This window comes from Notothenia rossii (genome assembly GCF_949606895.1).
Source record: "Notothenia rossii genome assembly, chromosome: 1".
Lineage (NCBI taxonomy): Eukaryota > Metazoa > Chordata > Actinopteri > Perciformes > Nototheniidae > Notothenia > Notothenia rossii.
Window position 1 is genome coordinate 30,937,762 of NC_136912.1, and position 14,392 is coordinate 30,952,153.

The 14,392-nt window shown below is 44.0% G+C and overlaps 1 protein-coding gene across 1 annotated transcript in view; it reads left to right on the top strand.

Moving 5' to 3' along the window:
- Positions 1-14,392, top strand: part of LOC307030887 (B-cell lymphoma/leukemia 11A-like) — a 35,567-nt gene that overhangs the window by 17,824 nt on the left and 3,351 nt on the right. The gene's annotated exons all lie outside the window — the stretch shown is intronic.

The window sequence follows — 14,392 nt, forward strand, 5'->3', positions numbered from 1 at the left end:
CCCCCCCCCCCAACACTCTACTGCTTGCTATGTCTTCATTAGAACTCATTTGTGCTTTCTGTGTTGCTCTTCTTTTGAATTGACGTTATTTTCTCTGTTAGTTGCCTTTTGTAAACTCTATTTTACAGGGGATAGATGAGGGTGAAAGGCTATTTGCATATTCTTTTCTGAGCCAGCATGGTTAATAAAATTGTTCTCAATTTACAACTGCTTCATTTTATAACCTTTGCTGAGCAATACAAGCTAAAATCGTCTCAATAGCATTGCTGCGGCATCTTAAAATGTGCTTTTCTACTGACCTGTCTCAAGAAAGGAAATGAGTTTCAAAATATAGTTTGTCATTATTTTTTAAAAATAACTTGTTTGGTTTTTATAGTAGTAGAGTATATGATCCAGTATTTACCACTCACATGTGTACTTGAAACCTGAAGCTGCAGTCAACTAGCTTAGCTTAGCTTAGTTTAGCATAGATTAGCATTACAACTAAAATTGGTGGAAACAGCTAGCCTGGTGTCCTGTAGGAAAGCGTTTTCCCCAATACCAGTTTCATTGCTAAGCCAAGCTAATTGTCCGCTGGCTCTATATTGTTACCGGACATAATATGAATGAGAATGGTATCAAACTTTCTATCTAACTCTTGCAATGAAAGGGATTCAATCCCTTTTAGCCTGAGAGTAAGTAGTGCTTTTAGTATGACCAAAGGTGTAGCACTAATAACATGCTCTGTAAAAAAACAAAGCCCCAAAAGCAAATAACTCAATGTGCTCAACAAGTAGCGAAACTCAAAGAATGTTGTGTTCATTTGACAGTGAAGAACTTGCCTGACTACACTAGGTATGACAAATTCTTCCACTTATGTGGTGTCCTTACTTCATTGTCATTATTCTCACACACTGGTGTCAGTCTCTTAAACTTAAGCTGAACCCGAGAGGATGAGCAGTTTTCCAGTAAGACCGGCTCCTGTGGGAGAAAGGTCCCGAGCTTACTTTCCTCATCTGTGGTCTGCCCAATTCAGACGGAGGGAGCAGAGATCTGGTTCGGACAGTCACCTCCCCTCCCCACCTCCCTATCTTTGCTATCTTTGCATAGTGCTTTGACCAACTGGCTCCTCTCAGTTCCATCTTCCTCCCCCATCCCGCTTTAGCTCTCCTCACTCATGCCATCTTATTATCTGAGAGGTCGAAGGAAAGGGGCCCCTTGCATCTCCTCCTCTTCTAGCCTTGAGCTACGGCAGCAGTGGCAACAGACCCTTCTCTTCCAACCCCCCCTTCTTCCCCACAGTTGATCTGAATGTATGTGGACGTACGTGGACACGTCGCTTTGTGAACCCAAAGCCCAGGAAGGAAGCTGGCCCTAACCGCTGCCTGTACCTCTGCTTTCTGTCAGTTACCACCGCTGTCAAACTTCATCCCTGCATCGAGCTAATGCAGCCAGCAGGACGTTGGGGGGCCTTTTTCGTGTTTACTTTTGGGTATCTGGGACTTTAAGAGCAGGATATTGAGTAGGCAGTTGAGATATAGCGTTTGTTTTTAAAGCATAATGCTGGTATGACTCTTTATTGGATCATTTTGTGTGTGGCTTGTTTAATTATGGTTCGGATCCCATTAGCCTTTGGGCCACTGTATGGTCTTTTGGCGTCTAGAGCTCACATGGTAAAAACCTTACTGTTACAAAGCACATTTCAACATAGAATACAAAGTATGAACAGAAGAGTGAGAGAGTGTTCCAAAAATCTATTTTGATTATGAATTTAGATAATTATTTTAATGGAAATTCCTTTCACGAAGATTGGATTTTATTAAATCACATTCTGCAGTGTATGCAACTGATAGATATCATCACCAAATATAGGCTCCCTCATACAATTAGTTTTACCTTTAATAAATCACTTGTGCCAGCTGCGTCGTCATCTGGTGTTAAGTATAGTGGCATACTAAATGAAATTGGGGGTCACTCTTGGTAGTTTTACCGATTAACATAAGCTAATGACTTGGAAGGATGAACAGGAGGTGGAGATAAAGAGGGGAGAGAAGGAGGGAAGAAGGGGGACGTTGTCTGGCTCCCTCACCCACCATTAAGGGCTTGCCCCTGGACTGGGTGAGTGGGCCAGTTTCCCATGCACCGGCGGCACAGGCAGCCCCTCTTTGGTTACACAAAATGTCTGCTTGTATGGCCACGGACAGAGATATTATTAGCGTTATTTTGCCTCAGTTATCCGAGAGCATGGTGCTTTTAGGCCCCCTTGTTTGAGTGGCGTACAGACAGACACTTGAGTTTCTGCAGCAGATTAAATGAAATTTTAGCAGCTTTTTCTTGGTGCCTGGCCATAAAACCACACAAAGGAAGCAGCTGCCACTAATGTAATCTAGAATGGGGTGCTGCAGTGTAAAGCTGTCCACCACTCTTTTGTTTTTCCCTTCTTCCCCTCTCGGCAGCTTTTTACGCCATTCTTGACACCCTTCAACTACACCCCTTCCTCTTCAGATTATATCCATGTTCTTTCACTGCCCCTAATTCCTCTTTTCATCAGCTACCTCTCTGTGCACTGCAAAGGTGATGAAACCGGACGAGAGCAATAAAGGCCATGTGTTTTAAGAGCAAACATATATTTGTATGTCTTTATATACCTATACGTCTGTGTCAAAGGTACATGAGATATCCGTCTGGTCGCCTGCAAAATGTTCTCCTCTCAGGACCGTCTGTAGCATATCAGCTGAACATGTATGGAATGACCATATAGGATCTTTACAGTTTGACCTTGCGCAAGCCTAACAAAGTTCATTTCTGGGAATGCAACAAAAGCAGTCCACTGGGGCCGATGCCCCAGTGACCTCTGCGTCAGTCACAGGTTGTCAGCCGCTCTCAAAATGACAGGGTGGATCTTGAGAACCTGAGTTCATGTGGGCAATGAGTGGAGCTACATTCCTCTCAGGGCTGTCATTGTGCAAGTGACATGAGAGAGGGAAAGCAGAAAGGGGAGAAACTGCGGTTGTGCACAAGAATGCCTTCATAATATAATAATGAAAGCCGTTTGTTAATTACATTTTCTAATCATTCGGAGTTGACATTTGCATCAGCGCAGCAAAAATGTTGCACGTCTGTGACGCCATACATTTAGACTCCACTGTAGCCTTCTGCAAATGAAGTTTTATAGTCTGTTCAAGAAGCAATGGCACAAACATCTGGCCCATAAATCTCAGGTGGTGCTGCAGAGCGTAGCCGGAGAAACCAGTTCTACCCATCCCCTGATCAGCCATTAATCCAAATTTCCGCACTTCCATGCTGACTTATTTATTTACGGTTGGTTGGATGGTAAGCGTTCCAAGAGTGTAGGCATTGCATTAGAAAGTGCTGGTGTACAATTTAATGCATATGACAATAAACTACAGTACAGTGCAACACATTGCTTTAGCTAGATTTCTGACCCTTTTGTGTGGCTACATGATGCTGCATCATGCCTGTGTATTTAGCTGTTTGGAAGTATGTCTTGCCACTGCCTGTTGAGGAATGTCTGAGTTCATGGACCCTTTCTGTGCCAAAACAATAGCTTGAAGGTGGACTCAGCCTGCCATTCAACAAGTCAGTCAGTCTTTACTTATGTGTGTCCTCTCGTGCAGCTGTCTGTGAATAAATCCTTCTGTCACCAAAAGGCACACTGGCTTCCTTCACATATCCTGTTCATCAACTCTCTCCGAAGTCTAAAAGCAAATTTTAACGTTTCTCTAAGACGTGTATGTCTAGGGAGGTAAAAGGAATGTATTGTTTTTGCTGATAGCTCCTTGACGCTTTTGTACCTGTTAGTGCCCTCCTCCCCTCTCCCATCTTTGGTCTCTATGTTCATGTCTCCTATTAGCTCCGTATGTCTTATTATTTTCCCTTCCTACAAACAACCCCCATAAAAACTTGTTGTGGTGCGGCACATGATGCGTACTTGCAACACACATGCATTCTTGCACACTAACACTGCGACACACACACGTTTACTTAAACCTGATGACCGAATAGAAATAGCTCCCCCCCCCTTTTGCCACCCTCCTTTTCTGCACCTCTGCTCCGCCCTCTCTCTCCCTCCCCAGGGTAGGTCGCTATAGCCCTCCTTATAAACATAATGATCTATAGGAGCCCTAGACCCAGACAGATTTTTGGCATGGCTGTGCAGGTAGCATTCCAGCACGGTTTGAGATCTTAGGGCCCTAGCCTCGTTAAAAGCCTGATTTATGCTCTACAGCTGGGCACAAAGGAACCTACAGGTTGGCTTCCTTAATTAATATCACGCTCGCTACTGCTTGGACCTATGCATGTTTCTGACGCACCTCCAGGGAGAATAAGCGGAAGGGTCCACATGCTGTATTTTTAATAGGCCAGTGTCAGCGTGCACAATATGTAACTGTAAAGACACAATTATCTTTTAAATCATTCTTACAGTCCCGCATATCTCAACGTATCACTGATGTCAATGTAGAATTTTCCGAACACAGAGGGATCTGGTTGGTAACTTTCTGGTTCCTATTGTCCACCACTTTACTTCCTCTCTTGCGTTGCTATGGCGCATGTATATGCACATGTCTTCAATTAGTAGGCAGGACTCTGGTACGGGGGAGCCTCTGAGATGAAGAATTGTGTGGAGTGTGGCCTGCCATTGCCAAGCTAAGGCAAAGATGCCCATCCATCTTGCGAACTGTTATTGATGGTAAACGTTACATGTAGGGAATAACTGGCTGCATCCAACCTGTTCTAACCCCAAAGTCTTCTCCCTGGCTGGTAAGGTACAGTGTTGAGAAACAATATTGTGCCCTGTCATGTACAATCCAACATTGACCCATTTGATTTGGCAACCATTTGATTTGGCAACCATTTGGTTTGGGCGTTCGTCCAAAACAACATGTCATAAAAGGTGTGGCCCTGGTTGGTATCAATCCTCTAGGGCAGTTCTAGCTGTTTTATTGTCAACTCCTGTAGGAAACATTTGTGCGTTTTATATCTGACCACTTCCTCCCTGTGCCACGTCTTTTCCTGTTTTCGTCAGAATGTCTTGAATTAGGGCAAACAGGAGGCCATTTTGCAATTTTAATCAGGATTTGGAAAGCGTTTGGGTTGAGAAGTGGCCCAGCACTGTTTTCTCCTCGATTAATTAGTAATGAAACAGGAATTGTAGGGTTGCATGAATTGATGGTTAGTTGGGACTTACTGTTCTAGGCTGTGGGAACTTTGTGTCTTAGACCTTACTCATTATGACAGTGAATTTAACTTGTGATACTGCCCCAACGAACAAGCTGAACTTGTGATACAGTTCTCTTTTATCCAAGTCCAGACTTCAGTCCTGCGGTCACTACATGCACAAGCATATCTCTCTTAAATGTCACTTGTCTGTTTCTAAGGAAATTGGATTTGCGAGCTACATTCGACCCTGAGATACCCCTCGATCTAAAGAGTCCGGCTATTGATGCTTCCTTAACCACTCGACCACCGTGTGCACAGTCACACACAGCAGATGGGACGCGTGTTAAACCCTCAGCCTCCACAGCTCCGGGCCACGGGACACTCCAACACACTGGCCCTCTTGTTTTTAAAGTGTCATGTCCCTCCACAATGCCTTGAGGCTCGTATGCATAACGAACTTCTATGGTTGGCTCAAGCTCACATGCCCTGGTCTTCTCACCCTGAGGTGGTAGGGCAGGGTGAAAAATAACTGCATGTTTATAACAACCCACGAGTTCACGAGCGTCTAAATGATGGCCCATGCTTTAGAACTCCCGGGGCTTCTGGGAACAAGTACAGGAACAAACAACTGAGGTCAAGATAAGTAGTAACTTTGTGTTTTCTAACAGCACTTCCGCTTGAGCACCAGGTCATAAAAGTGGGGTATTTTTCAGGCGATCCAGGTGCAAACCCTCAAACACAGACCATCAATCCTCTCCACCTTCAGCTCCGTCCCACAGAGATTAAGATAATGATGAGTATCTTTCCCTGTTTTGCCCCCTCTCCTTTTTCCTTTCTATGTGTCTCACTTTCTCTGGAAATATTATTTACAGTGAAGGAGCACCTCAGGCAAAGGCAGGAGGAGGGAAAAAAATACTTGTACACACTGGCCTGATAGATTTTGAGATCTGCCCGGCACTAAATGAGTGGGTGGATGAGATGAGAGGTGTATCGTTGCACAGGTGTTAAGGTAGTGTACCTTTCAGCTTCAGAAAAAAAAAGATTTAGAGAAACTATTTGCCTGAGAGTATTTCAGAGGTGAAAGGAAAGGTGAGGGAGAAACTGTGTTCATACGTGTTGGGGTAAGTGTGTATGTGTGTGTGATTGTGACAGAGCCACTTTAACGTCTCTCAGTGCTGTCATCAGAGTGTGTTAAGGAAATAGCGTCAAGGAGGAGTAACAAGGCAGCATGAGGGACGGAGAGCAGGAGGGAATGACTCTATCCTCCAGACGGGCTGAAGTGTTTACCCAGTCCAGTGTGTGTGGGGGGTCAGATACTCTGACTGCAGGTCTGTGCCTGTAGATCAGGCAAAGCCTCTTACCCTAACTGCCCCCTCCTTAGCTTTTCTTCACTCTCTTTTTGTTCAACCCCCTTTACATGTGGCGGTATTAACCCCTTAATTTAGATTTTCCTCTACATATTGTTTCATCCCTACGTTTCAACACATTATATGCGTGTATGGCAATGTAGATGTATAAGGCTAGAGTTTTGCCAGCTTGCTAGTAATTTCAAATGTAGTAAGTCCACTATATACAGTATGGGGCTAAACATACGGCGGGTGGACAAAACAACCAAAAAACCACTTAATATTGTCTTAACTTTACAAACAAAAATAAACAGTAATTATTTTGAGAAATACAGAATTTGCGATATAACAGAACAGTGAGTTACTGAGTTTTGGTTTTGGCAGTAATGCTTTTAAAAGAGGTTTGGTTTTAGTAGTGGCTAGATAGTAAGACTCTGGTTCATTAAAGTATGGGAAAATACTTAACTCACCATGTTTAGAATTAGCAAGCGGGGAAGTGCAACTGTTGGAATGTCTTTAACAAATATAGTTCATTCATATTTGATACAAGGGGGTGACATGGCTTTGGCTGTGAGGTATCTAAGTGGGTAAAACAAGAAGGAAACAATTTTCTTTTATGACGTATAACTGGCAGTGATTTAAGGATGAAATGAACATATATAGACTTAGAAATCTGATAGTCTAGTTTTTCTTTATAATCTCCTTTACATTGTTCCTATGCTACAATCAAGTTATGGGGTCATCTTTGAGTTCTTTGTGGGATATAATGATTGTACTGTTAAGTGTCTGACAATTTGATTTGTATCTGAATTGCCAGTGCCGTTCGCTTCAACATACAGTATGTTGTAGTTGTTTGTGACAATGTAACTGCGACTGACATGTTGGCTCCTCAGGATTTCTGTTAGTGCCTCGAGTTGCTCGGAATATTCACCAGTAAAGCTGTTGATCATCAGAGCTGTATAGTAATGTGACTGTAATGTCTGCACTTCAGATCTTCATAGTCCTTCTCCACGCAGTGTTACTGCTGTTCTGTCCAGCTCCCTGCATGTCTGTGAAGAATGAAGAGAGGGAAAGCAGGAGAGGTCAGATACGGGGCCCTGTATGCTCCGGTGAAGCTGAATCGCGTCCCGGCAAATGGTATGCAGGCTCATAACGCGCTCCACTCGTCCAATAGGCGCGGACGAAACAGTTTTGACAGTGTCGAATGCCCTGCCCCGGGGGCCTTATCATCCTCCGCTGCCTGCCTGCCTCCCTCCCCTGTTTCTGCTCTCCTGATGCTATCTATCTGGAGATTTATGCAGAAATGTGCAGCTAGTCGACCTCCCTGGTCCCCCTCCATCCTTTCTGCAGGGACGCCAGGCTGTCATAAGCTGAGCTATGCAGAGATAGTGAACCTCAGGCAGCTGGCCTCATGTCTTACGGAGGCTTTCTTGTCTGTACACTTCAAACAGAGATGATGCTTGTAAGGAAATACAGCAAAGGCTCTCATCTGAATGCTGCGGCCAGCATTTTGAAAAAAAAAGGCAAAGACGTTGTCTCCCTCTTATTCTGTTTTATTTAGAGCTGAAGCGATCACACAATCAACTAAATATTAATCGGAAACTGTTTGGATCATTGTTTCAAGTTATGTTTATTGAAAACTAGCAAAGAAGTGTGTTTTTAGGATCTTTCTGCTTTTCTCTGTTTTGTATTATATTAAACCGATTATCTCTGGGTTTTAGACAAACAAGATATTTAAAGAAAACACCTTGGGCAATGAGAAACAGGAACGGATATATTTCACAGTTTTCTGACCTATTATTGACAGTTTAATTAATTGAGAACGTTGTGAATAGATTTCTAATGAAAATAATTGTTATTTTCAGCCCTAGTTGCATTCTGTTAAGTTCCTTATTAGCATATTTTTCTCTTTCCTTCTCCCCTCATGCTGCATTTTATTGAGACTTATCTTTGCTTTGACAGAACACTTTTCACATTTCCCCTCTGAAGTGCTCAGAGACTCCTCGCCCATCTATTGCCCGAGTCCAAAAATACACCTGCTTGATTAAGTCTTCTTATGTACCTGGATATGTGTGCTTAAACTGACACTTGGCAGTTTGCAGTTTTCTTTGATTCCACTCCTTTATTTAATACCAACTCCGTTGAGCGTTGGTTTTTTGTTGACGGCGGTTTGATCCTGCGAAGCGGATCCCAACTCAATAAATAATCTCTGCGGATGCTTACATAAGCGATGGTCCATTTAATTAGACTGGTTAAGCTTAGAAGCCCAGAGGTCTTTTCACTGTACCATTAGAGCTAGGATGAGAAACAACAGCATGCGGCCTCCCACCGTCGCTGGTAAGCAGAGAGCAAATAATGATCTGCATCAGAGGCCGGCCCGGGCTATTATAAGGTCTGCAGGACCGAGCCGCACCCAAGCACGAAGCCACCCAGCTGGGCTTAGCCGGAACAGATAGATGGAGGGAAAGCAAGACGTGGAATGGACGGATAGATTGGGTGGGTGGATGGTCAGTTCAAACGCAGTTCATCCGAGAAAATATGAAAGGGAGTAGGGTTACGTCGGGAAACAGACAGCGCAGAGCGATGCTAATTTTGAAATGATTGTAGCAAGTGTGTTACATACTAATGTCCACGCACACATGAGCGCATCCAGACATGGACACAGTCATGTGGTCGTACGCGCAAACAATGCGCCTGCTTACCCATTAGGGACTCACGCATGCAACACTCCCCAGCTAACGTACAGACACACACATTTGTCTTGTGTGTACGGTGCATGCATTCATAGGCCCCTGTGTGGATGCCATCTGTCCATACTAGTTCCTTCAGTGGCTCATAGTGACGCCTCAGTTCCACTGTTGCTCTTATCAACTTTCAGGAGAAGGGGAAAGGAAAGGTAAGAAGTGTGAAAGTCTGATTGGAGACAAAGCCACAGCCAGCAGATTACTTTATACTGGGCACAAGCCCTCAAAGACCACCATGCATCTTTATCTGGAGATCTACACCTCCACTCCGCGCTTGTTCATGCCAGCTAGACTTTTCTTCTCCCCAGCTACCTCTCTCTTTCCCCGCCTTTTGCTCTCTTAGCTCTCCATTCTTATATTTTCTAACTGTCTTTCCTCCATCCATGTATGTAGTGGTTAGTGGTCAGCTTCTTAGCAATTGTGTAACGTGTGACTCCAAACACCAGCTATGTTGCAGCCAGACCCCCAGTCCACATCAGACTTGTAAAACGTTTTGGGATTTAGGCCCGTTCTATTCCATGGCTGGCTTTCTGTGTAGCAAACCGTATTTCCGGCTTTGTCTCAGGAACAAGTGTTGGTCAAACAGGCCTTTTGTCTGTGGCCAGTGGCTGAGCGAACCACAACCAGTCTGGCCGGGGAAAAAGAAGCAAGTGTATGAGCCGTGGTGTGTGTGCTGTGGCAGGGAAACATAGACAAACACAGAGAGGTAGAGGAGGAAGGAGGAAGGTCAAAGCCAGCCAGCTGCTCTATCAGGTACTTCCATAAAGTGTGCACAGATTGATATAACATCAACCAATTGAAATGAAATAAAGGTGCTCTAACACTCTGAAATCCCTGAAAAGTGATTTTAGTTTAACAATTATTTTCCATTCAGACCTTTAAGTCAGGTGAAAGTCATGACTGAATTAAGAACAGCCCTAATGGGGGCCTCCTTGGCGCATCTACTAATTCCCCACCTTCTTCCTCAACCTGTCTTCTCCTGCTCCCCCCCTTCACCCCTGTCCAATCCCTGACTGTGAATACCCTAATGACATAAACAGAGTAGTAATCACATTAACGCCAGTTACGGCTTAGGCACTCTTAAGAGGCACTGTATTGACAATCCTCTGTCTTCCCAAGGCACTCACTCCAACACCTATAAACACTTATGAATATTGGCAAAGACCCTCTATTAGCATAATCACTTTTCAGGTGTGTTTAAGTGCTCCAGAGGCCCAGGCGACTGATAGCTTTGGGAAATGGCGGTTGACATGCTGTGTCCCCCATGTCTCTGTGCCTTTCCCTTCCCTCCTTCTCCTTTTGGAAGGGCCTTTGAGCTAATCCTGTTAGCTCGTTCCTCCATTAGCTAAATGACCAATATCAGTGAGAGCTGCGTGGTCACACCAGGCAGGACGGCCTGGGCCCGCTATCAGGCATGGTCAAGGACAAAACAAAAAATAGGGGTCAAGGAAAAGTTTGCTAGCTTCTTGGATATATGTCTGGAAAGTTTGAGGTAGTTGAAAGCTATATGCGTGGTGGGTTTGGTTTAGTATTGGCCGATACAAATCCTCCAACCGGCCACTGTAAGCCTAACAACTGACTAAGAGAAACAAACAAAACCAAAACTCACTAACGCAATGTTCCGGGACATTGCAAATTCTGTATTTGTCAAAATAAAACCCTATTTAACCAAGTTAGAAGAAATAATGTTCCATGTATACACACTGTTTTCCATCCTACTTTTAACTACCTTAAATAATAATGACAAACACTCACAACCGGTGATGTCAGCCAATCGCCAATCGCCTAAATATTTATCAAATCATCCAACTAAAGTTTGATTGAGAGATTAAAAGACGAGACAGTTGATGACCATCCCTTAACGCATTGTTAACCTGCCAACGCGGGGTCAAGGTCATGATTGTCTTGGCGTCTGTTGTTTTGTTTGTTTGTGTTTAGGCTGAGGGGACAAGAGGGGGAAGGGGGTGATGGAGAGAATGCGTGTTGGGGAGAGGGTTGGGTGACTAACAATAGAGAAATCTGCATGAGCAAAGTGTACATGATGCCTGTGCCTCCTGGATTGCATGTGTGCATTGCTTTGTCTGGTCAACACTGCTGTCTGGGCCGGCGGTGTGAATATTTTGTCAGCAGCTAGAAGCGACCATGTCTGCTGTTTAGGGCACAATAACTTCCCCCCTGCCCTTGCGTAAGCAGCCTTGTTCTTTTTGCATGAGCCCTGGATCATATTCTCCTCCTAAGGGCAGGGCACAGTGTCCGTAGACACCATAATAGCCTCCGACTGCTTTGTGTCGCAATGTGTTGAAATGTCTTTGAAGGAGTTGCTAAACCCCCTTTCTCTTCCTTTGGCTGTTCTACATCTCTCCTCTGTGCTCTACCTCTTTTGGTTCTTTATATTTCTCTTTTTCGTGATTATCACTCTTCCACTTTTTCTGCTCCTCCTGGCCTCTCTCATTTCTCCTGTATGCTTTCTGCCTTCTCTCCCCCAAAGTCCCCTCTTTCAGCCCCGGCCATGAAATGGCAGCTAAGGGGTTGTCAGTGTGGTTTCTCCTCTCTGCTGATCCTATTTCAAAGGGACCTGGAGATCCAGCATTAGCCCCAGCTCTCCTGCTCTCCAGCCCTAACTCTCCACAGACTTAGAGTTAATGGAAGGAGAGAAACAGACGGAGAGAGTGAGAGGGAGCTCTCCTTTTATTCCATTAGAGGACAGACTCGTTTATAAGATCATCCTTCCTCCCTCGCACAGTTCTCTGCTCTTCTTACGAGCAAAGAAAGAAAACCCTTCAAGGCCGTCAAAGGCCCTGTCAGAATGTCTTTTCTCCTTTTGAATAACTGTCCTTCGATCGCTTTGAGGACAGCTATCAAGGACAGTTGTTGGCTTATTTAGATATCCTTTCTGCCGTTGTTGTGAATCTGGGCAAGCATTGGTCCGGTCGGTTGATGCCAATCAATGTGTCCACTGTTTGGACTGGAATAACAATTATTGTAAATGCTTGTGGCATGAGCACGGTTTGTCAAATCTTCATAAATGGGCTTGTGATTGCAGAGCACAAGACATGCTGTTTTTGATACATAAGAAAATAAATTGATGACTGGCTTTGAAGTGCTGTTCTGTGCCCTTCAGAAATGCGGTGGGTTGTCATTAGGAATGTCCCCTTCACGCCACACTTCTCTCCCTACTTTGCTACCTTCCTTTTTCCCTCCTTCCTTCACTTCCACGTTCCCTCAGTGCTTTATTTCCTCTGACGGACGTGGCTGTGTCTCGGAGGAGAAGACGACATTCTAGCAATCCCCCCTCCCCCAAACCCATCTCCCCCGCTTGTCCTTCACAATAACACAACAATTCATCTATTTCCCCCCTCATGCATATGCACTCTCTGCTCACACATTAAGACAGGGTTGGGGAAGTGTGTATAGGCAGCAAATCAAAGCAAAGTGAACAGGCGAGGCCAGGTTATTGCAGCCGTTTTACGAGTGATATGGGGCTTTCTATATAAAGCCATAAAAACACACACATAATCAGGAAACATACATATAGCCAAAGCCAATGTAATGGGCACATTTTATTTGTGCTTATGAGAGAGGGAGCAAAAGCGTGTACGGGCAAATGGGTTTTTTATGATGGAAAAATTCCATAGTGGGTCAAAGCCCCTTGCAGGTGGCAGCAATTAACTGTAATTTTTGCAGATTGTAATGATCCATAATTTACCAGTATACCCCCCTTCCAACTCTTTTCAGTCAAGAGAAAAAGGTTTGCGTGGAGGTTTGATTGGGTGCACATTTTATGCCGTGTTCTGGTCTTTAAGTGAGATTGTTCGGAGGGGGCCACGGTGGCCGTGGACACACGAGATAGAAAGGAAAACCACAAAACACAGCAATCTGTTCCATCCACGACCATACTTTATTCTCTCTGCGGCTGTCTTCTCTTTCTGCCCCTTCACCCCTTTGTCTCTCAGCCACAGCAGGCTTAAAACATGCAAGACTGTCCATCCACCATCTTAGGGATTGTCATAGTCGCAATCACACACACACACACACACACACACACACACACACACACACACACACACACACACACACACACACACACACACACACACACACACACACACACACACACACACACACACACACACACACACACACACACACACGCGCCCGCACGCACGCACGCACGCACGCATGCACACACACACACACACACACACACACACACGCACACACACACACACACACACACGTAGCATATTTTCTCCACAGCCTTGTTCTCTATCTAGAGCACAGTACGGCCATGGTTTTGGGTTCAGTGTCTGCAAATGACTTCAGAAAAATGCCCTCGAGTAAGAATAGAAAAAGAGAAAAAGGATAAGAAAGCCAAAAGATGAAAGAGGGAGCACATTTGCAAGTGGCGGATGCTTCTTATTTTGCATATCTCTCACTTCTGCTTTCCCCTTCTTCTCCTTTTCTATTCACCTGAGAGGATTTAAATAAATCCATAAAGCATGAAATATCAGAAATAGAAAAGTAATGCATGAAATGCATTTTCATAGGAGCCTCCCACCCACACACAAACACTCATACACAATTTCCCCCTTTGCTTCATCTCGCTGTGAATGTGTTTTTTGTGATAAACGTTGTTACAATTTATTAACATGTGACCTCTTTTTTGTATTTAGCATTAATATGCAGCATCAGATACATGTCCCACTTTAGCCTTGCTAATTCTGTAAACATGGCATTGGAGGGGAGATGAATGTGTTTAACGAGATTAGGCGTGCATTGTGAGGCAAATCTCCGGTCAGTGTGCAAGTGCTATTGAAAGTCAATTATTGTTTGAAATATTCCTATGCCTTTTCAACTGTGTAAATTGTGTATTTGCTGCCTGAGATATCCTTCATTATTGTTTTATTCATTCACTTGAAGTAAATGCTGGTTCAAATTATTTTTCTAAAATGCATATTTAATTCATCACTTAAGTTTTCGCTGAGGAATTCAGATACGGTTGTCTATTTTTTTCTTCTTTTTTTTGGCGTAAAGATTCAGTCTTGCTTAATAGTCACAAATGTAAGAAGGAAGATTTATTTCTCTAGTTGAACAAAATTATTTTCATTCACATTTTCAGTCACACTCTCTGTTTATGATGAT